We start from the raw sequence: 23,941 nt of genomic DNA, 5'->3' as shown, positions 1-23,941 counted from the left end.
AAGATTCTGTACATTTGTTATTAACAGTTAAAATTCACAAGTTGAGTTCTCAGGTGGGACTTCAACCGATACCGTAGGTTCGATAAATACAAGTTTATTCTATGGTTTTTCCTCCACTCTCCTCGAATATCGTTTCTTCTTTGGTCTGCAGCTAAATGAATGCAAAGTCACGGTCTTGTACTTTGGGACAGTTTAAAAAATGGAGATTAAAAAAAAAAAGAAAATAGAATTCACTGTCTGCTCAGCTATTCTTATCTCTTTCATTCCACTTGAATCTTTTCTGCGCGTGGATGAACGTCGCGCTTATTTTTTTTAAATTTTATTCTTTTGCACAGTTCTTGATTCTTTGCTCGCTTTGGTGGCCACGAGCCAAAATAAAGATTGTTTCAATCTTTTTGCGGTACGATTCAAGCTGCAACATCATTTAATACTATGTTCTCAAGTATCGTAACGCTCATTTGTACATATCGAAATGATTCGAAATTTTCCATGCACATGTGCTCGCGAATATTGATTGCGTACTTAGCATTATTTGCCAGCTATTGCAATTGCTGCAGTGTTACATTGATATTACCTGTTTCATTGGATACGCGGAAATTCTGATTGATAGTGACAATTTCAGTGGAAATTACCAATATTTACTTTCCCACACTGTGCATCACGTGTCGTTTCGTCTAAATCACCCGACCTATTTCATCATCCCTTGTATGTATAACCGTAGTTATTGTAAATTCGTCGAATTCAACCTCGTATTGGATGTATTAATTTCAATGTACAACGAAATTGATTCACGAACGTTGCGGCTTTCACACGAGTACACGTGTAAGCTTATCTGCATATCATAATCACGTTGAACAAAGTGTGGTTCATTTCAAACACTTTCAATCCACTTATAAGAACCGAACGTAACGAATTTACTGAGAAGAATTCAAATGTACAATTGTCGAAACGTGAGAAGCCGAGCAACTTCTGAGATTTTGAAGTTTTCAATCTTCTCGGAATTAATCCGGCCTAACGACGCTGATTTAAAGCTGTGAACCTCTTCTTTCTACTCTGCCTTAATTACTACCCAAGTAATTTGTGTACTAAAATACTCACAAATAACCGAAAAGAATAGACATTACGACTTTCTATCTTCACAAAAGCATCACAAATATGACTTTCCGAACAACTGAGAAATCTCACATTTTCTTTACCCCATGAATAATCATTAAACTAGTTGCTAGATATTATAGGTATCCGATATCCGATATCCGATATCGAAGGCCGGATTTTGAGTGATAATCCATAATTCGCGTGTATCTATAAAGAGCAAACTCAACCCAGAGGTGGGAATTGAATTAAATTGTAACCAGTCAAGTGCCGCGTAGCCTGATTTTCAACGCGAACGAATTGGATGCATGCGATACTCGAAGAAAGCAATGTAACTTGTAGCATATTACTCGAAAAGTCACCGACATCAGGAGCAGCAGCAGTTCAGCGACTGCAATACCGGCTACCGAGGAACCTTGAGCGTTCAAGGCAGATACTCGTAATATGTGTCACGGCTCTAGAAGCCGACTTAGCACCCGAGTCACGAGAATATTAGAAATTTGAAGTTTTACACGCGAGTACCTAGGCGAATATAGCTGCAATGCAATATCTCCCAGGAGTTACAGGCTCACGTCAAACCGAGATAAACTAGTGATTCCGAGTGTTTCATCTTCTTCTACCTTCATATCTGCATCTTTATACGATCCCTCTTCTCGCACACTCACTTTCCAAACCGTATACGTCGAACCTCCGTATCGGTTTGTACAATGTTATATCCATACGCCACATAACCATAACCTCTAGGCGCCATTTCGGAAACAGCGATCGTTGATAAGCTGATTCAATTACGTTATACACCTTTGATGATATCAAACGAACCGAAAATTCATCAGGCAATCCGCGCGGTCGATCTCGGGTTAAGCTGGACCTCTCTGTTTTCTTGGCGCTAAAAAGTTTCATTTTCAACGATAATTAACGCCCCTCGAGAATGTGAAAAATGAAGACGCGTTCACCCACGCCGGTTTCAAGGCGATAGGATACTATGTATATTGCGTTTGTACCGCAGCGAAAGCGACAGGTACTCAGCATTATTGAACTTTATACGAGAATGTATTGTATCCTCGGTTATACTTATGTACACCGTACATATCCAATATATCCATACGTATGTAAAATGTACGTAGTACACTCTCGCCTATCGCTTTCAGCTTCGAAGGACCGAAGAAGATGTCTTGACCTTTGATCGTTGCCCTGTACGCATCAATTATCCCATTGTGTGCAAGTTATAACGATCAAGAGGCGAGAGACATGCTCGTCCAATTAGTGAAACGCGTCTCGTGATTGAGGAACGTTAACCCGTGGAGGTTGAAATTGAGCAATTGGCAGAATTTCGTTTCAAAATTCGTGTCATTCAAAGTACGTCAAGTTGTGCGAGAGTGGAGAGAAGGATTAATCGAGGATACGGGAAATAGTGTAACAAGAAACACAGAAGCGTTCGCTTCTCGAACAACGGAATCGCAAACTTTGTTAACAGACCAATGAATGAATTCGTCTTTGTACTCACGGAGAATCGATACGACTCGTTTCCGACAGCGTTGATCACGCCTCGTTCGATTTTCCCGCTACCACGTTTCAGAGGATCAATCAAAAAACCTCGATGCCCGTATGAAACAGGTTCATATAACCGCGCCTGCCAGATGCGATGTGACAATACTCAATCGTACATTTCTGCACGAAGAGCATTATTCAAATCTATGGAAATATAACAGACTGAATGGGACGAAAGTGAAAAGAGGATTGAAACATTCAGGTGGAACATTTCCAACATTGATTTCGACGGAAAATGTTGCAATCGCTTGTCTGCTGGACACTCGCGAATTAACGCGTTTCATGTGCTGAAAAGTTTGAGTGGCAACGGGTCGGATAATTGTTCGGGAAACTCGACTAATTTTCGTAACTGCGTGTATAAACTCACTAATATACGTATACGTGTATACACATGTATACACAAAGGTACAAAAGGACGCGACGTGAATGCGTCACGTTTACGTTCATCCTGATCGCAGAAGAACTGACCAAAACTGTCCGCCCGCTTCGTCCCTTCCTAGGCTAATTACTAATTACATCTCCCTGGAAGGAGATTAGGGTGGACACGTATATACCCTTGAAAACGGTCGACGCGCGGAACAAGGTGCCCAGCCTCTCACCGTACGTACCAAGAACAACTATTTCTCTCGGTCTACTCGCTGATGTTCTTCTCGTTTTTATTGTACCTACCTCTTTTTCTCAGCTAGAAACTAGATCCCCTCTTTCAGAGTAAACAACTCGCACGTGCCTGTGATTACTCATGAAAGTCCCTGCGACATCAAAGATATATCCGTTACCCGTAGGAGGTTAACCATCGTTGTTACGAACGAGGTCAATTTTTACAACTTTCATCCCTCGCTTCGCGGGCTGGGATTCGGGGGCGGAAAGCAGCGGACCGCCGTTGGAGAGTATTTTAGTAAGCATTGCCGAAGAGTTTGCACAGCGATAATTGGTAACGGAAGAATAAAGTGGGCGAAGAATGAAGAGTAAACTGGTGGTGCATGAGTAGCGTTTTTTCTGAGAGCTCTAGGCTCGCCGTTCGATGGTTATATCTCTGTGCAAGCATGGCCCGTAGGCACGGCTGAGTTTCACGGTTCGGTTTCACCGGCGGGTTCGGCATAAAGGAAAAAAAAAAAAATAGATCAAAATCTGGATCGGGAAGCAAAGCTGGCCTATCAGAGATGATGATGTAACCCCCGCTTTAACCCGCTGAAACCGCTGAATCGCGAGCCGCACGAGATCACGGAGTTATGGAGCGGTTAGATGAGTACAAATAGGCGAATCTGAACTATCTACGTACGTAAACTTTTCAATCTACTAATGGATGGCGGAGAAACGGAAACTGTCCGTGGTAGAAAGGGACTGTAGACAAGGACGTGCAACTCGGAGCCTTGACGAGTGAACCGAGTGAGAGAGAGAGAGAGAGAAGGAGAGGAAAAGCACCGCCTCGTGCTTAACGGAAACGCTGGAAAAGGCGAATTTCACTGCATCCAGGTACTCTCGGCGTTCTTGTTTGAACTATTTCTCATTTCACATCTTCATGTACTACACGCAGTACTTTCGCTATATGAAACTGACGAGAGTATGGGGACGGTGTCTGAATCTGGATCTGCAAAATCAGAAACTATAGAACTGTTCCTTCGGGATTTCCCGCTTGACCGATGTGTACCGATAGTACAGATTGATGTTTTCCTCGCTTGTGTAGACACGGACTGAAAACATGAGAAACTAAAACTGCAGCTCTCGTATTTTCAAATGTCGAATATTTATCCGAGCGTGGATTTTCTTGCAATTTAGGTGTGTCCATATGCAAGGAAGAGTCGTTCTTTTCTTTTCCGACTGCCTGAATCTTTGCGAATATTTTTGCTTTCTATCTGTGGTTCATTACCGTCTTTTTTCTTCTTTTCTTTTTTAAACTCGTATTTTTGTTTTGTCCAGCCATCCGTTCCAGATTTTCCCGACTCTGTTCAACCACCCTGTATTTCTGCGCTGTTGCCGGGTCAGGTTTGAAAACTACCCGACAAAACTGAAGTGGCTCGTCAAAACATCGCCACTCGAGTTTATACACGAGGTATTTACTTTTCAAACTTGACCGATAAACTGCAAGCAGAAGTTTCTGAATCTGCGGATCACCAACGTCCGTGTTCCATAGCAGTTTAGGTCGTATTTGCATAGATTCGCTAGTCAGACGATGTACAAGGTGTTCGATTATTCCTGCATGCTTGAGTGCTATTTAAGTCAGCCCAAAATAAGCACACATATTTTTCTGATACAAGCTTGCGGGTCTGGGTGAAATTCGTACGTGTTTTGGAAACCAGAAAATGGTCAACAAGTTTATTTGCGTAGTTTGAATGAAAGAAAGTGGAGATCTAAAAAATATACTTTGACTGAATAAGATATGAACGTAAACCGAATTATTACCCTCGAAAATAACATCCTCGTGATCGTTGACTCGATTTCATGAATCAGAAACATACATACATACATACATACATATATATATATTAATAATAATCTACCGAGTGGGGAGGAATTTTTCTCTCCTTCTGCTCAAAATTCCACGCGGGATTTTGGTCTCCGTGTCCCTGGTAGCAATCGTTTACACTTTAGCGGGACATTTATCAAAATGTGCTCAATCCAGCACACACAAGCTCATGATCCTCAAACGTCGGTCGGTTTTATATTCCTCTCCGGTAGTTCGGCCCCGTGTCTCCGGTGAGACGTCTCATTTATTGTCGTATTACGAGATGGATACGCCATCATTGATCGTCCGGACATGGTGATTATACGTATAAGAGGACTGCATCATACCTACTATTGTTGGTCATTCACCGGGGGCATGAATAAACTTCTTGAGAGATTTCTCGGGTTACGTATTAAGGACGTCGATGGATAAAACGTCGAGAAATCGATTTTCCCGATGGCCATTAGTTCTTTTCCCATTCGACGGGAAATGCAGCAGCAGCAGCAGCGGGATGAATAGTTTTGCATACATTTTTCACCGCGGGGCGTATATTTGTCGTCGCGGATTATAATTGGGTCGCCGTCCTTGGTTTAGCGACAGGGATCCCTGCAGGAATCGAGAGATTCACCCCGTTTCTCACAACCCGCAGGATGAATAAGACGAGCGGCGTGACTCGTCCCTGCTCCTTTCTCCGGGGTCCCGTGTTCGGTGGTGTGAAAAAGGCAGAGATAAAAATAGCAAAACCTTCGCCAATCTCGTGGTTCTGACACGCGGTATAATAGATTGTACCAACGTGTCAAGGTATCATCTATTTAGTACTATATCCTTATACCTTATACCTTATATCACCGGGAAAGGCGAAGCAAGGGGCAAAATACAACAAGGGACAATATTCGCCACGTCCTCTCTGTGTAGTGCATTTATATCAATCAAGTTTTGCCTACCTATGTTGGCATAGGATTCGATCTTACTTTGATGGCAGTACGTCTATGACGCGTCAATGATTTTGTTCAAACACAGCTGGGAACTCAGACGGAAGATCATTAAACTCGGAATTGGCTGGATGGAGAAACCCTCTTCTACCCGTTAACAGGCAATCGCGCAATAGCCTGGTTCTATACATATAAATCAATTCACCGAATGCATTCCGTTCTACCAACATTCGACGTTGGCTAAACTTGACAATTGGCATGTTCTTTTGATCAGGCGATGAAAGGATCTGCCCCTTTTCGCGTGGCACCAATTATAGCCTGATTCAGACTTCAGTGGTAATTTTCACCCTACAATTATACCCGCGGGACGTATGTGTAGGTATCGAATTGAGGAGGTCGGGAATTCTTCGAAACTGAGTCGAATCCGACCTGGTAAAAATTATTTCGCCACGCTCCGTCACACTCCGATTTTTGCCTCAGCTACGACTCGTTGAGTTTATCACGTTGGGAAAGTGGCTTCGTGCCTACGTGATGTTTTTGTGTAAACGATTTTCAGCCAATTATGCGCTTCAGTGAAACCTGTTATATCTTGTCGGCGTTGTCGCTATTTGCTGTTTGAACTGAGACGTTCCTTGTTGTAGTCTTCGGAAAACGGCTAATTGCGCAGCTTTGTTCGAACGTTATTCAAGCACGTTGACACGATCTTCTGGAAGAAATTGAGCCTTGTGTTATTCCTTGCTCTCGCGAGTCACTTGATACATCTTGAAATTCTATTCGGAGAATTTTCCCTTGTAAATAAATCCAGGGGCGCGCATCATCCGCTCAGCAACGCGAAAACATCCGTTCACAACGTCTCGGTTTAACTCCGAGCTCTCGGTAATTAGCTACTCCTGTCGCTAATAGAAAATCCATGTACAGATGCATGGTGTTGGATGCCTCGATGTGCTCGGGTCGTTCATTAAGCGCATACACATATATAATATATATATATATGCACGCAAAGGTTGGCATAAGCGGTGGTAATTAATTCACACTCCGTGCAGGAAAGGGAATTGTTTAGAAGCGTAACAGCTTTTACAGCGGTGAAAATTAATTCGGAATTCACCATTCGTCAAGTCGGAACTTGCGGACGGAATCCGACTTACACTCGATGAAATTCTTTCGTTAATTCCGGACGACGAAAAAGATCGTGTTGTTATCAAATCGTAGCTCGAAAGCTCCTTATCCAGCTCTCCACGAATCTTTTTATTCGAATATTCGCACGATATACGCATGTTTCTTTACGAGTCTAGCGAAGCATAAAGTACCGTCGGAACACCCAGGATAAATGAATTTACTCCGAGTTACTACGGGTTACTACGAGTTAACTCCTGGCATTGCAATTGCTCTCGTTTCGAACTGCTATCTTATACCTCACCGTCCGTTAGGTATAAGCGTAACTGCCGCACATGGATACGTTTTATGGAAACACGGACGTTGATGATTGAGGAATACGCACGTGTGTCTCAAATACTCGTTCTGCTGGATCGTATTTCGTTCCACTCTGAATACGGGGGAATAATTTACCCCCAATTTTATTTAACGAACTTTTCCCAAATTGGATCTGTTTTATGCGCACGGTATAACCACGGCCGGTGTGTTATTCTGTTCGTGATTTTGATGAATCGAGGCTAATTCCGAATTGACCAAGGGCGAATCAATCATTCCGCAGTAGAGGGATATACCCACGACTAGGAGGAAGGAACGTCGTTCTTTTATAGGTCAATCCGATCTTCTCCTTATTGTCGGCTATTCCATTACTCCGAGTGGTGCAGGAATAATACATTGGAAGAAAAATTGCTCAGTGAAACGATCCGAAAGACCGTCGTTTACAAGTTTTTATCACCTGTCTATAATGCAGCCTGCATGTATACCAGGATATAGGTACGGACGATAACGACGCGAAATCTATTTACAAATTGATTTCCCCTCGATGTATCCGTCGCTATCTTCGTTCTGTTCTTGAAAACCAATTTTCTTCTCCATATCGAGTGTAAAAAGTCGAAGACGCGAAGGGAGAAAGGCATTCGTGAATCTTTGGCAAGTCGGGTTAGCGGACTAAGCACCCACATGGAGTAGAAATGCTGCCTCTACGCCTCGAGCCGACTACCTTATCGGATAGCTAATGTCTTTGTTACTCGAGTGCAGGTTACAGAGCGTAATGTAGAAGTCAAGGAGACTGCGGCGTCTTGCCGTTATATTACGCGAGCGCGTATTTCGTCTTAGCCAGGTATATAGAATTTCCTTCCTCCGGGGAATTCGAGAGTCTCGGATCAATTTTTTTTTTTTTTTTAAAGCTTTTTTCCCCCAGCTTTGGGCGGTTAAACGCGAGCTGAACTGATGTATGTAGGTAATAACGTTTAAATGAAACAGTCTCGCAGGTTAAGCTCGGTCCTATTTTTTGTCCCCCCCCCACCCCCCTTTATCTACCCACCTTATAGTCGCAGTTTGCATAAAAGTACATACCTAGGTATTCTCATCCTTATGATAGAGGATCTTACGATTTCCTTTAATCTAAACTTGCGAGATTCAATTACATTTGATATTACCTCGGCTTGCGGTGCTCCTCCTTCTCGAGCTCTCATTTTTCCAACCGCCGGTTGGAATTCTTAGATTGCGTAATCCGCGCCGATACTTGAAACCGAGATGGTATACGCTTAACTCGAGATCTTTTCTCGGATGACCAATCACCGCACAGTCATTCGAGGGTAAAAATTTTCCCTCTATAATATAAGATTTTTCCCGACTGCCTTCGCGGTGATTTTCCAACCCTCGGGCGGTGGGTAGGATATTTAGGTACGTAAAAATTGCGGCTAAAAGCATTACGTCGTCGAGATAAGAGCTTAATACCTTCTCATCAATTTTTCTTATTTAGCAAGCAAATTCTCATCTCACAACCTCGCGTGCACACCGATTCACGTATGTAACTGTTCGAAAACGTGGATAATTTACCGCTGATTAGTAATCGGCATTTTTTCATTCCGTACGATGATATTTCAACTGCCAGCCGAAATCGCACGTGCGGAACTTTGAATATTCGAAACTTTGTGTTACAACACTGCGGCGTTCGAAATTTATTCTTACCGAAGCTCAAACTACATTTTTTTGTACACCGTGGACCACCATTTAGGAAAATTGTAGGGTGACTTGAATTTTTTCGATCTAGTTCGATACCATTAACCTAAAAAGGTTGCACCTTATTACCTATGAAGTTTATCAACATTGAGACAAATCGTACTTTTTCCGTAGTGGAAACCTTCTTGTTCTACGCGAGTTGAAAACGAATCGCGCATAAATTCAAGTCGAGTGACGTGTAAGAATGAGTTTTATTTTCTTTGACGTGGCAAATTTTCGGCGATATGAAAATATTTCCTTGACAAATTAGGGCCTTGTTACGTGTATTATTTTTTGTTACGACGCGAACAGGAAATATAAAAATTTTCCCTCGTTTTCATCGTCGTCTTCTTTGAAATATTTTTATCATTCGTATCCCTATGCCTACTACAGTATAAGGAGCCGGCTTCTCCTCCTCTTCATCGCCCTTTTTTAATATTCGACTCTTCCAAACATAATAGCCGGTAATATTTGCGGCAGGTATATACCCAGACACAGGTACATATGTACAAGGTATGTAACAAGGGTGTTCTTCTTTAGAAAATTGCAATTTCCTTCTTTCGAGAAGGAGCTGTTCACCTTGCGCGATTGAAACTTTTTGAATTCATTGCCATCGGGTCCTGATGTTTGTTTTCTTTTTGTGCTTATTTTTCCCTTTGCGTCAATCTCGTCGTTATCGTTGTTATACTTGTTATTTTTCATCACGGTGCGAAAGCGACGCGTCTGTCACACTCCGAAGATATTAGCGTTACTTATTAGCGACGTTACTAGGGAAATTTTTTTCACCCCCAAATTTTTTTTTCTTTTCTCTCCTACCTTTGATTTACCGCCGCCGCGCCGTTCGTGCTGCTATTCGTCATTATAATAGGAGGTGGGCGTTATCAACTTCCAAGGCGGGTGTTCGTTACTTTCGAAAATGATTTATCTCGCTCCTCGGACCCCCACAATACCCTGTAAAGCCTTTTAAGCCCTTATCGATAATATATTCGTGGTCACACGTTACCGCAAAGCTTAAGATAGGATCGACACGGTCTTGCCCATCGTCGTCTCTTTCACCCACTCCCCTATATAATGTATGTACCTACCTATCGAGATCCGACCTTCTTTACTTGCCGTGTGGGCGATGCTTCGCAAGTCGTATTTTTCTTTTCCCGTAGGCCGAAATCTGACACGTCTCTTCTGACTTGATTTATTATGAAAATCGAAAAAGTTTTGATTTTCTCGCACGCGCGCAGACTACATGCAAGCTGTACTCTGAATTATTAATGATTTATTTCGTTCGCAATGATCGCTCAAAAATGTAGCGTAAACATTTTCTAAAACAAAAAAAAAAAAACAAGAAAACTGTTATTTTCAGCCGTATTTATACTGCGGTTTAAAAAAATCGAATTGGTACAGCCTCGGAGACTGTAATTTTCACAGAACTAAAATACAGCGGAAATAGCCTCGCAAATGATTGATGCTTGAGAAGTAATTATTGGTTGATCGAATTCGCAAATGTGCTGCGGTGCAGGTAATTTGAAAGAAAGTATCTTTTCCGATATCGAATGTAATGAAGAAAGAGATCGAAGGCGGGGAAGCAAAAATGGAAACTTTTCCGGCAACTTTAATACGGTAATTTGTAATCCGCGAGACAGATTTACGGACTTTTAATTTTAACTTCAATCGAAGGCTTCCGTACAGCAAAGCTACCGGGCATTTACAGTAAGGGTATGATAGGATAGGGTACAAGGTATATAATGGTTTATAATCCAGCGGGCAAATGAGCGGCCCGAAAAGAAATGAAATAATTAAAATGTACGTCTCATCGCTACTCAAATTGCCAATTAAGAGTTGAAATTAAAGTCGGTATCTTTTTTCACACGGCCACTGTGCGCGTTGTTTTAAAAGCATCGCGGAGACCTGCAGGGGCTGCTTTTCGCTCTTTTTCTCTCTCCTCACTTCCTCCTTCTCCGCCCGCTCTCCGGTCTGCGTACAAGACCAACTAAAGGTATATCTGAAATTCAAGAGCCCCTTGTACGTGAGTTTTACACGTGTATCAGCTGCGGTTTACACGCCACGCGTTTCCTCCCTCGCGTCACGTCCGCTAAACTTGAAGCGAGATATTGCTTGAATGGCAATTTAAGTTATTTCGGCGCTTAGGCTTAAGACGCGCTCATCTTATTATTCACCTTTCGCTACTTTTATATTGTATCATCAATGTACCCGTATCCAGGTGGCGATCGTAAAAGCTGCAGAATTGGGAAACCGCTATAATCAAGAGTTACGAAGAAAGATAAAGACCGTTTAAAAAATCTTTGACAATATTTTATTTCCATCCATAATTGTGACATGATTCCGAGCAAATTCGAATCGTTCGATTGGGATGAAATACACCAAAAAAAAGGTTAGAAGTTCAGTTTTGTACAAGAACCCTGGAAAAATTGATAGAAACTGTATAATGTGCATAGGTAAATTAAGCGAAACGTTACTATTTAGATAAGTTAATACAACCTTGCAATACGTTAGGCATTATCCGAAATACGGCTGTCGACACGTGCACGAAGGTACACAATATCCGCGAATCGATAATATCCATGGCGCAGTCATTACTTTATTATTGTACGGGCAGTTTCGCCAGACCGTTATTGTTCAGCAACGCGTTTGCGAGAGCGAGAAAGCCGCGGTGAAACGGGATCAAACGAAGATACTTAACTGGTTGCGTCTAATTAAAATTGTCCCCTCGCCGTATCGCCACCTCCAACTGCTGATCGTCGATTAGTATCGCGCCGTATGTAGACGATCATCTCATTCGCGTCGTCGTGGGTTTCAATTAAATTCTTGCGTGCGAATCGGTGCCAAGAATCCGGCCGGAAACTCCTTGATCTACAAGTATAAGGCGTAAACCGCGAGTTTTCGGAGACCTCAAAGTCGACCCGGGAATGAGAATGCCCGTCACGCGAGAAAATCGCGTACTACTTACATTCTGCCCGGGCACCTACGAGCTTTTACTCCTTTTATCTCGGTCGAAAAGTCACCGACAGACGACGTCGAGGTGGGCGTCTTTTGAAAAAGGAGAGGAAAAAAAAAAAAAAACATTTACGAATCGTTCCGCACGCGTCGTTCTTTAAAACGCTACGACTTATATATAATATATAAATATATATTTGTGCGTGTAATGCGCCTTTCGCGTATCCCACAGCTGATTGTGAGTAATCGTCGGCTTTTTTTTTCTCCTTTTCGACTAATTTGAGACGCGTAAAAATCCTGGAACGGATGTCGGATATCCTTTTCTCTCGGGACTTATTTACGTAGTATAAGGTGCAATGCGGCATACGCTCGTGCCTACGCCGTGTTAAAACGACGAGGAATCATCGTCGGGCGTTGGGAATCATTCGAATGGAACAATTAACTAATCGTCCTCGAATGTAAACGTTCCTGAGTGTCCTTGCTCTGCTCTGGATGGTTATATACCTACGCGTCGAGAACGAACCGGTATGAATATGCAGGAGGAGTCGAGAGACACTTTGTATGCAAAAATTGTTGGCCGTCTAGCGTTCGGTAAGAGAATATCTCTGTCGCGAAAGCTGAGAGAGAGAGAGAGAGAGAGAGAGAGAGAAAGAGAGAGAAAGGGAGAGAGAGAGGGTCCTCGTCGGAATGCCCGTTGTGACAGGTGGAGAACGGATGTGACGTAGCTGGTGTAATTAGCCCGGAATCTAATTTCACCGTATAACCCGTCTGTCCGCTGCATTAACGAAGAACAGTCGCTTGTCGGGTCGATATCACCGGCAAAAAGATCAATTATCGAACTGCAGGCCGACGGACGCGTCGCGCGCAAAAAAAAAAAAAAAAACAAGGAACGAACCCTTCCCTGTCATCGACAGTTGTACCCTGACCCGGGTGAGCGATTAATTAGTTTTTCTCGCATACGATACGTTGAAGATCTGATCGGAGCCTCGCCGCCGTTTCGCAAAGTTTACAAGCAGACGGAAAGCTCCTGCAGTGCAGGATTGTTGTTATACATATATACCTTGATACCCTCCTACCTGAATTGGCATATAATTATAAAATATTGTACATCCTTGGACAGTTCTACCCGCGGGGATTTAATTTTCTTTTACCCCGCGTTTCAGTTTGTTGGCCGAAAACTCACTTCAACTCTGCACACAGTTCTGTTTCTTTTTATTGTAAACTTTTTTCTTTCCCTTCATTTGTTATTCGTTTTGCTTGTTGTTTAATTCAATCAGTACACAGGCAGACAGGTCGGATTTGCGGTATATAAACGTACGTACGTACATTCCTACGTTTCGCTGATGTTTCGTCATTAGCAGAAGCCGTAGGAAGTCTGTTGAAATAACGAGGCGAAATATGAATTGAATTTAATTCTTGTTCGCGGTGTTCGCCGAGTTAATACACAATATGATAGCTTGTACGCCTCACGCATGCCGTCGTTGGGGAATTTATAACAAAGGTGAACACGCCGCAAGTACAAAGGGATCACCGGGTATTGATCGCGGTTGGTGTAAGACTGCAGGGATGTGTAACCTTCGTATTTTACCTCGCACGTATATTTTCTATGTATTATTATTAGTGCGAGCTGTGCGGTGTAACTTTGAAAGAATGTTAAACGCGAGAAAATCTCCCCCCTCGTAACGAATTCCTTGTATATATTACACCCGGCCGTAACGCCGAACGTACGCAAATTGAAAATTTCGAATTCCTACATCTCGCCTTCAAGCCCCCTTATAGCTCACGCGTAGAAGTACTCGACTATAGTAAAATACCTGTCAACCGTCACTCGTCGATGGTTAAATAAATTTGCTTGACCGGTTAGCCCGAATCGCGTGAAAAAACGGAAAACTCTCACCGCGTGACGTTCAAATTTTAGCCCTCTCGTTCGTGTTTCCGTTCACGTCGCAAGTGCAGACTTCAAACTTGCAGTACCGGTACAATAAATTTAGCGGGTTTTTATTTTATTTTTCATTTTTCGCGCGTTACCGGAACGAAGTAACTTTGGGGTGAAAAAGTTTAGCTAAATTTCGTGGAAATTCCAAGTGCAGGCAACAAACTGCAGGGAACAGTTGTGCTTTGTTCTCTTGGAGCCGGGTTAAGCCGTTTATACTGAATAGTCGTCGTGCAGCAGTGCTCGAAACGATTAAATAAGCATTCGGCACTAGACAGCCTAGAGACAATTATCGTGCCTTCAGTCTGCAGGCGAAAGACAACATTGAAGGCGTTTGTACCTGCTAACTCGCTAAGGATGAGGTATGAATCCAGGTCAGTCAAACATCGGCGACTCGAATTGTACTTACGACGTGTCAAGCAGTCAAGATGCAGAGACAGTAACGTAGGCAGAATTGCTTCCAGCGTAATTATTGCCGCATTGTATTCCGCGACTACGGAAACGTGATTGAGGGAGCCTGGATAATGAGCCAACTTTGATATGCTGGCGAAATTCAGACTCGTCGTCGGTCGCGTGTCCCAATTATTTCGCGAAAAACTCGACTTGTTCGGAACAATGAGAAATGTCAATAATTTCACTGATCAAACGTGCACAGATTTACTATGAAAGTTACTTCGGTTCATTGAACGTCGGCAATCGATAATCGTTGTGTACAGAAATGAATAAATTACCATTAGGTTAATAAAATTACTGTGTTGTCGCGTTCTAATATTGCAACAACAAGTTTGTCGCTCGTGTCTGAGCTTAATTATTAGAACGGTCCGTACAATATTCCGAAAAATAATATCCACCTTGCGAACGGCGGGAACTTTAGTCAAATTTTTCGCTAAGGTTATTTCTGTGAAGTGAAGAATTTATTCAACATTTTAATATCTTTGCCTCGCTAAAATTGAAATATCTTTGTCGAAAAATATTTCATTAGAATGAAAAAGTTGATTGTACTTTTCTGCGCGTTGGAGTACCTGTAAGAGTAATAATTGTTATTAAAGTAAAATGAGGTTCACATAAAGCCTGAATTTTTTTAACGGTATAAATACGACAGAGTTCCTTGTGAAATAATTACGCGATTGAATTTGTTACTCTTAACCGACTTGCCAGATTTCATTAATACCTATGACAGTCATGTTCAATGTACAAATAGTTAAAACACTGAGGTGGGATTACACCCCGAAACGGGAGTGATTGAGGCGTTAACGTGGTGATTGTTTTTCACGAGAACGTTTACTTTCAATATTTAACACGAAGGGTGAATGGCGATTGCCAACCAACGTACGGAAAGTATTTAGATACAGGTATAGAGGTCTGAAGTTGCGAACGGACCAACTTGCGAACGTAAGGAAGATCGACGGGGTTGAAAAATGGCGGAGCGGATTTGTGTCTGCGAGTAATCGAATATGACGGACGATACGAGCTTAGCTGGGGCGGTAAAAAAAAGTTTGAAAAAGTAAAAGAAAAAGTAAGGGAACAAGGATAAGAAACATCGTGGACGGGTGTATCTTAGCGGTTGGGTAGATCGAGGGTCTTGATGTCTGCGTTGGGACTGATGCGAGAGAAGAGTTGGGAAAGAACGGTGACAAATTCAAACTTCACATAAAGCAGAATTTACAAAGTTTTCACTTCCATTTCTTCGGCTGCTTTCATGCGATGCCTCGGATGCCCCGGCAAAGGTTTAGTTTCTCATTTTTCCAACTTCCAAGGCTCCTTTCCTCCCGGCTCTCAATATTCCGCAGCCAATCGGTACGTGGTAACTTTTTTAACGAATGGGAGGTTGAGAAGCGAAAGCCACAAGGAACGTGTTAAGAGTTTGTCGAATGGGAGCTCTTCACCCATAACGCTTCCACCGATCGAATCTGCTGCTGCTGGCAGCCAGGCGGCCGACTCTTCGAAACTCGAAGACACTCGCCGAGAGCACAGTGTGCGAATAACGCGTTAAACGCGGGCTCATTCATTTTTATTCCCATTCATTTTACGCGTCGATCCCGAAGATCGTACCATAAAAAAAAATCTTCATCATTCCTTCCGGGTGTAAGACGCGGGGTATAATATAATACCTTTCCACTCCTCTCCTCTCCTCTCCTCTCCACGAATCGTTAACACTCGTAACGCGAGCAAATATTCCTTTCCTTTATGCTTCTTTCATTGATTTCGGACTTTTCTTGCACCTTTGTAGGTAAACCGTCTGCGCTGCTAAATTTTTCAAAGGTGGGTAGATATGATTAAGAAACTCCGTAGGTACTTTCGCGTTCAGAATAATTGCTTCATTTGCATAATGTATTTAAATTCAGCTGCCGATCGATCATGCGAAATTAAAATTTAATTCGGTGAAATTTATCAGAAATTAATAACGACATAAACAAAACTCGCCGGTAAAATTGTTATGATTTCATTCTCTTTGCTTTACTTTCTGCAGTCTTTGTGTAGTCCGTCGCTGTTGAGATATTCTGTTTCAGTCAAAGTATAATTTTGTTCACATTTAAATTAAGCTCAAGCTTTTGCGCGCAACGCAACAAAGTGTTTCACCTTTTACACTATATTTTTCTTGAAATTAGTTTGTCAAGGCGTGGCGTAATGTTCATTGACGATTGAATTTTAACTTGGGGTTTTTGACCACTGCATCGACATCGTAGAATCTGATTTCATTACCAATTCGTTAAATAGTTGGTCTAAAAAAGGCAGGAATTTATACTAATAAAATTTGGTGTGCTAAAGTCGAGTGTTTACTGTTATAAAACTTTTTTGGCATGCAGGGATTGAGATCTTAACAATTGAAATATGCAGATGCGCCCATTCGTCTGATGTTGCAACAATTGCTCTCGAAACTCGCGAACAATTCGTTGCGTGTTATAATTTATTCGAGTAAAATAGTTTATTCCGATGTTACACAAGCTACGACCGACTTTCTCGTATATTTCTAAGATCGAATCACAGCTGACCGAGTATACGCCAGTGCTGAGTAAATAAGTGGAAGTCGATACAGCGGAGTGCTCGAAGCTTTAAACAAGCAGACGGAGCTTTTATGGATTTAGGGATCGTTCTTGTCTTTAGTATCGTTTGCACGCATCCCCTACAGACCCAGAGGCAGATGTCGAGAAAGCTCCGTGGACTTAAGAGAGAGAAAAAAGTTGAAAAACCTATCGTTGATGCTTTCATCGTTGTGCGAGATGAACGCGTCGTAATCTTGAGAGGAAAGCGTTAACGTTGCATTTCGCGAGAAATATTATATTTCGTGAAAACTACGGCTGAGCCGTGTCGAGGAGATATGCATTTTCCGTTTTTGTCATTTTCCGTTTTATTCCTCATACGCGACGCGCTCATGCTTTCAACTGTGAAACATGCATTGTTCGCGGGATGCGAAACGTCGTGTCAACGGTATCTGGCTGCATAACGTGTAAAATACCTTGAATGTAAGACGTACAAATTGCTGGCGCTAAGGTGTGCGACGCAAACTCTTGGAAATATTTCCTTTTCATTTTAAGAAAAAATTTATTTCTCTCTTTTTTTTTTTTGTTCTCGGATTCCAACCGAGTTTCAAATCATTGTAGACTCGCAATCACAGATTTCGGATGTTTCGCGTGCCTCCGAGCAAGATTGCGAAAGTTGTATATTTGAAAAGCGTTGGATGTGACACGTCGGAGAGAAAAAAGAATATCAAAATATTACGGAATATCAAATGTCCTTTTGAAGAGGAAACTCTTCAAGCACATACAAATATCGCGGCTCGGTTCGTTTGCTCAGAATATATTCAACTTCACCTGCTTTTATACGTATTCCGAAGGTATTCGCTGATTTTTTTAATACATTTCTTATTCTTCATTCTTTTTGTAAATATATGCATTTTTTCTCTCGCTTTTTCGATCTGCTAATTACCACAGTTTGTATAATAATTAGGAGTTAATTAATTCGTGAAAGCTCGTCAAGCGCGTGCGGTAAAGTCATCATGTGTTACTCGTTTCTCTGCTTTTGCTGCTCATGCGGCATTGATTATTATTGCGGTCAAGTACGTCGCCGGAAAATGGTCCACACTTCATCAGATTTGAGCGTAAATATACGCGTATATCTCATAGACTTATAGAATTCAGTTTCAGATTTTCGCAAAAACAAGATTATTTTCCGGCTTACTTTCGTCTGTAGGATTTTATTCTTACCCATCGCACGCGATGAATTTTTCACACACGTGTCTGTTTTTCCTTTTTTTCTTTTTTCTTCATCGCATATCAAAGCCAACAATTGATCAGCCAGAGGTGCGGTGGAGGTAGAAATTTGGGAACAAAGTGAATACTGATTTTGTGAAAATTAAAAAAATTTAATCGCGTTGGATCGGACCTTCAGGTATTTCTCCTCGTCCCAGGGGTGTTTCAAAAATTTTCAATATATATAGGTACGAGTAAGGGCGAAGAGAATGAAGTGTCGGAAAATTGGACGCGGGATTATAAAATATTTCATACACGCCGTAACCTATGTATAAAATGTACCTTAATTTTCTTATATATATATACATTAGCTTCCGGTCCACCATTCCGTAATTTAATACATGTACCTTATACCTAGAGCGGTCAAACTTTTATCGCACCGCTTAAATTCTATCGGTTCTGAAAATTTTCGTCAATCCCGATTACGGACACCCAAGACTGTCGATTTTCATCCCAAAAACAGAGTCACAGTCATATTCTGCAAAGCTAAAGGAATTTCGCGGTGGTTGCGATACTCGCCCTTTTGCCCGAAAATATATATCGTTGCGATTTTGGGGACCGAATTGGTTATCGATTCGTTTCGTTTATTATTCACCCTTCGACTCTCGGCCAGGCAATACCAGCGGATTAATTTCATCCCCTCGATTTTCCCTCCTCAACACCGGTTTCGTCTGCACTCAATAGTTTTTCCCCTTTCTTCCGGCTCCTCGCGTTCATGCCCCGTGAAAGATTAGGTAGAAATTAATAAAGTTGAAAGCCCCGTGGTGTCGTTAACTCGATCTCTTTAGAACGCGTCGCTGGTCGCACGCAGCTCGTCGAGTATAAGTCTCGTTCGCCGGAGCTTGAGATAAGTAATGGACGGTTTACCGGCGCTGGGTTGAATGCCGAAAGTAGACTGCCGAACCAACCGAGAAGCTTGAAACGCAAATTTTGAGCCAGCGATTGTCCGAGGTTCTTCGTAGCGTGAACGAGGCTGGGCTTGCTCGATTGTCCGCGTGTCCCAACTTCATAATGCGGCTTCCACAATCCTTCTGAGATGAGTAATTGCGGCCCAGCGAGCGTCAGAACGGCGTGGCGACGATCGATCTATCACTTCGCAATTAAAACGGCGAATAACCGCACACCGGCACAGGTCATGCTTTACGAAGGAAGAAAATTAAAACATAAAAAGAAGAGAAAGGAAAACTTTCCTTTTCAATTTTGTGAAGGCAATCGTCAAAGTCCCGTGTAGCTCATATATAGATAACGTATAAAGCGAATTTTACACATCGGTTGGAACACAATTACCTTGAATCGCCGATCGATGAGCATATGAATCGTGTGATTTCATGGCGCGGTTCAAACTCCGGCCAAAATATTTTACACTCGATTGATAATCAACTATTATCAGTTTCGGATATCCTTATACACAGGTATACATGTGCAGGACGGAATTCATGTGAAAAGGCATCCAAAGTTATATTTATAACGATTGACTGTAACGTCGAAGATGGTTTCGTTTGGTCACGAAGAAATAAGAGATCTGGGATATTTTTATGATACATTTTCGAAGTTTCGCGATGAAGGTTGCAGAGTATTGAAAGTCAAGTGGCGCGTGTCCGATTAGTCCAAGCCTGTCTGACTCGTACACTTGTTTTTTCATATGAGAGTTTTGACACCAAACGGGGAAATGTAGACGAATATGTGATCAAATTTCATAGCTGGAAAAGCATGCATTCTTGCACACTTTGACGTATATATTACGATGTAGGTATAACCTACAATGCATTCGTATGAATATTATTATTTCTTTATTGCTTTTACAAAATTCGAAACGGCGGCAATCCATTCGACCATCGACCCCATAACGATTTATTCAACCCTTCGGACGTGAATCCCATAAGTGCTCTTTAACCAATCGTCGAAAGCTGCTTTGCATTTCGCATTCGAGGGTAGCGACATCGATATATTCATTAAATGTCTCGAATCACTTGAACGTATGCGATACGTATTTATAGAGACAAATTACGATTATTCTCCCTCGTCTGTATCGGCAAATTGTGAAGTTGTTATAATACAGGGACAGGTATGACTAAAGTTACCACAAAATTGACAAACTCGTGTTTCGATCTAGTGGAGTGATCAGCGTTTAAGCGGTGAAGACAAGGGGGAAGAATGGACTTTGGGGCGCCAGGGAGTTTTATTGTTATTATGATTTCATTCAAATATCGAGGATGAAAGGGGGAGGGAGGGAAGGGGGGAGGAATCGTCCGTTGAAGGGCCATTTCGGCAAAACGAAATTTCTGTCTGACTCGAGAGTCCCACTGTGCCGGATGGCGGACCGACTGTCGCGCCTCTCTTGTCCTCTCCTCTCCTCTCCTCCACTCTCTCGAGATTCGGTTCCCTCAGGTTTCGATACCGCGGGATAACGACCCCGAGCTACGGTGAGGGGGTCGGAAGAATGCGAAATGAATTACGACCCCTAGCGCGGAGGATATAACTGGACACCGTGATACTTACCTTGTAAACGGCCGTTCCTTAGTCAGTTCAACCCGGCGAATAACGCGTATCTACCACCCTGCGAGACCGATTTGAAACGTCAGCGACATTTGATATCTGGCTAACCGACCACGTTCTCACGGGTACAACTAACAAACGTAATATCGCGTTGCGAATTAGTGATTTTCTCAGGTTCTTCACTATCGCGAACCAGAGTAGCAATACAATACCGGATTCTGGGTCCAGTTTCCTACTACCGACACTTACCGACATCTCATGCAGATGACGTCACCGCGAAGAAGGGTTTGAGTCTCGGTAAGATGTCGATAATTGTCGGTAGTAGGAATCTGGACGCGGAAACGGTCCTGTAGTACTACTGATCAGTATTTCGATTTTCAAACTGAAAGTGAACCACAACTGTATCCTGTCGTTCCTTGAATATGAGAGAATTTTTATAGCTCTAAACGATATTTAAAGTGCACTATCAAATTCAAACGTGATTGAGGATTATCGCGGTTGTTAGAGATTTGGAAACAGAATTTTGTTCAAAACAGCTGCTTTATATTTTTCTTCGTCTCTGTACGAAGAGAAAAAAAAAAAAATACTCTATTTTTGTTATCGTATACTCGAGGCGTTCGAGTCGTCAGTGAACGGTATTTTTTTATTTATTTTTTGGTCGAATGACAGTTCGATCGAGTGAACGCTGCTTCGACTCACCGTCAAAAAATTTGGTTTTCGTATTATAGGTGGCAGGTTGTACCGGATTGCGCGGAGCTTTGAGTGACACACGAATTATGTTGGGGGTGAATATGGACCGTTCGAAATCCTGCTGAATATTGACGCGGCAAATGATTACGCGGTGGCGTGTGGATGAAGACTGTTTTTCGTAGACGATATAATTCAAGAGGGATTATCGAACAAGCCCTTCGACGTCGAATATACATCCGTTCGTCAATGCGGAGGTGGTGGTGAAAAACTTTTAACCGAGAGGGTGATGCCTGCTCGTTAAAACTTTTGTTTTAACCAGTCGATAGCAGGACGAGGTTTCATGCAAACATTGATGTATGTACAAACATGACAATGCGAAACGATTACATTCTGACGATATTTGAACAATAAGGTTTTCCTGAAAACTTCCGCGCGAGTGTTCGCCGTTGCAGAATCGATACGTTGAATTATTTATGCCTCGTTTGTTCAGGTGGAAAATATCGGGAATATGAGAGGTCAGTTAATTCACCCGGTTATCATCGGACGACGCGATACGAATAAGTTGACTCCCCGTGCAGCATTTTGATTCGGGACTTGGTACTTGACTCTTCGTAATTGTATTGCGTTAATTAAAAAATTCATAAATTCTTCCGTCGTTGCACAATTTTATACGTATTATGTTATCGAAAACGGCCAGAAGGCGCAAAGTTTGCTTCGGTAATATCGCGTTCGCATTCGGTACGAGAAAGGTCAGATTCCCCGTGCGAGTGTAACGATTTTCCGATATCTTGCACTTCTGCATATCGTCTATAAGGCAGAGACACGATAAATCAAACTATCCGATAATCAAAGAGCACGGGAATAAATCCAGGCTCGAGTTATCGGAAAACGACTCCATGTACACACGAGTATATGTAATAATATCTGCTTGTATATATACGTACACGGCAACGCGTTTACACACGTATACATGTTTACATGCGTGTGTGACAGGGGAATTGTGTAGATACGGAAAGGCGCAGGTATAATACTTCTGCCAATGCCCGCGGAGGGAAGGGAACGAAAGGAAATAAATAACAAAGATTTATTCCTGATCAGAAATCCGCTCGCTCGTTGCTCACAGGTTATACAACTTTTAAAATTATTGTTTTCGGTTTTCGAACGAAAACTTAATCCATTATTTATTACACTTGCCGGAATTGTTGCTTCTTCTTTCGGTATAATATATAGGACTACTTATACCCTGTAGTATAGAAATCGTACCATGAAAGAAGAAAGAAGATGGAGAGAGAAGAAGAAAAAACCTCAACTACGCTACACCTTATTTTGCGGGAAAATTATAAAAAAATTCTCACCACAAGATATATTGTGTATTATATCTATGTAAGTGCGGTAAAGAAAAAAGTTTCCTTCCCTTCTGTACGTGGCGTGGCGGAAAAAGAAATAAATTTTCTCTGGGACAGCAAGTAGCTATATATATATATATGTGTGTGTGTATTGGTGTACGGAAAAATCACGGATCGACGCATCGGCGTGACTTTATCACTCATCTGGGTGTAGTTTCGACCGACATGACTATAATATTACGCGCAGCCCCTGAACAGATAAAAGAGCATTCAATTTTTCGTCGTACAGATCGGATATCGCGTATAAATTTAACGTTCGAAATAAAAATCCATAATACCCACAACATATGGATCTTTCCATGTAAGACCGGAAAAGATTTGAAATTCCAATGTTTGATTTTTTTTTCTAAATTTCAATACGCCTACTGCCAGGAACATTCCTGATTTTTTCAAAAGCTTTATACAAATTTCCTCTTCGGTTAAAAAATTTCGAAACATTTACCTTTTCAACTTTTCACATGGATGTAACTCGAGAACGAATGTAAAGAGAACACGTTGCGGGATGTTTTTTGCTACAAATTAAAACCTGACCATCGCGTGAGTAGCAATTTTTTTTTCATTATTCAAATAAATTGTTTGATTTTAAAGAGACATGATCTCTTCAATTTTAGTTTTATGAATCTATAAATCAAGACAAAAAAAAAAAATGTGTTTAAATATGTCAATATCTGTTTTCATTCTCAAGTTATATCCATTTAAATAGGTGAAACAGGATTTTTTTTTTCAGCATTTATAACTGGAGTACAAATGGAAGTAAAGATTTCAATGAAAAAAATCAGACATCTTCCTTTCCATAGGCAGATTGGAATAATTAATGTAAAAAAATTACGTTAACGAAATATTCGACGTGAAAATCTTGTCCGATTTCATGTGGAAATTCCCATGGGTATACATATTAAACTTATAGCATCGCTTTGACTCATCGTGAAACGTAAAGTTTATTCAGTTGTAAACTGACCGGGGTCAAACGAGGGCATTAAACACAACTGCTCTGAAATCCGGCCCGATTTTTCCACCCTTCTCTCTCTCTCTCTCCCCCTCATAAAGGG

The 23,941-nt window shown here is 41.8% G+C and overlaps 1 protein-coding gene across 6 annotated transcripts in view; it reads left to right on the top strand.

Moving 5' to 3' along the window:
• Positions 1–23,941, top strand: part of LOC124300266 (Ig-like and fibronectin type-III domain-containing protein 1) — a 168,086-nt gene that overhangs the window by 92,377 nt on the left and 51,768 nt on the right. The window lies entirely within an intron of this gene.

This window comes from Neodiprion virginianus, chromosome 1 (genome assembly GCF_021901495.1).
Source record: "Neodiprion virginianus isolate iyNeoVirg1 chromosome 1, iyNeoVirg1.1, whole genome shotgun sequence".
Lineage (NCBI taxonomy): Eukaryota > Metazoa > Arthropoda > Insecta > Hymenoptera > Diprionidae > Neodiprion > Neodiprion virginianus.
The sequence above is the reverse complement of the archived record's forward strand: the minus strand, read 5'-3'. Positions and strand labels throughout refer to the sequence as shown.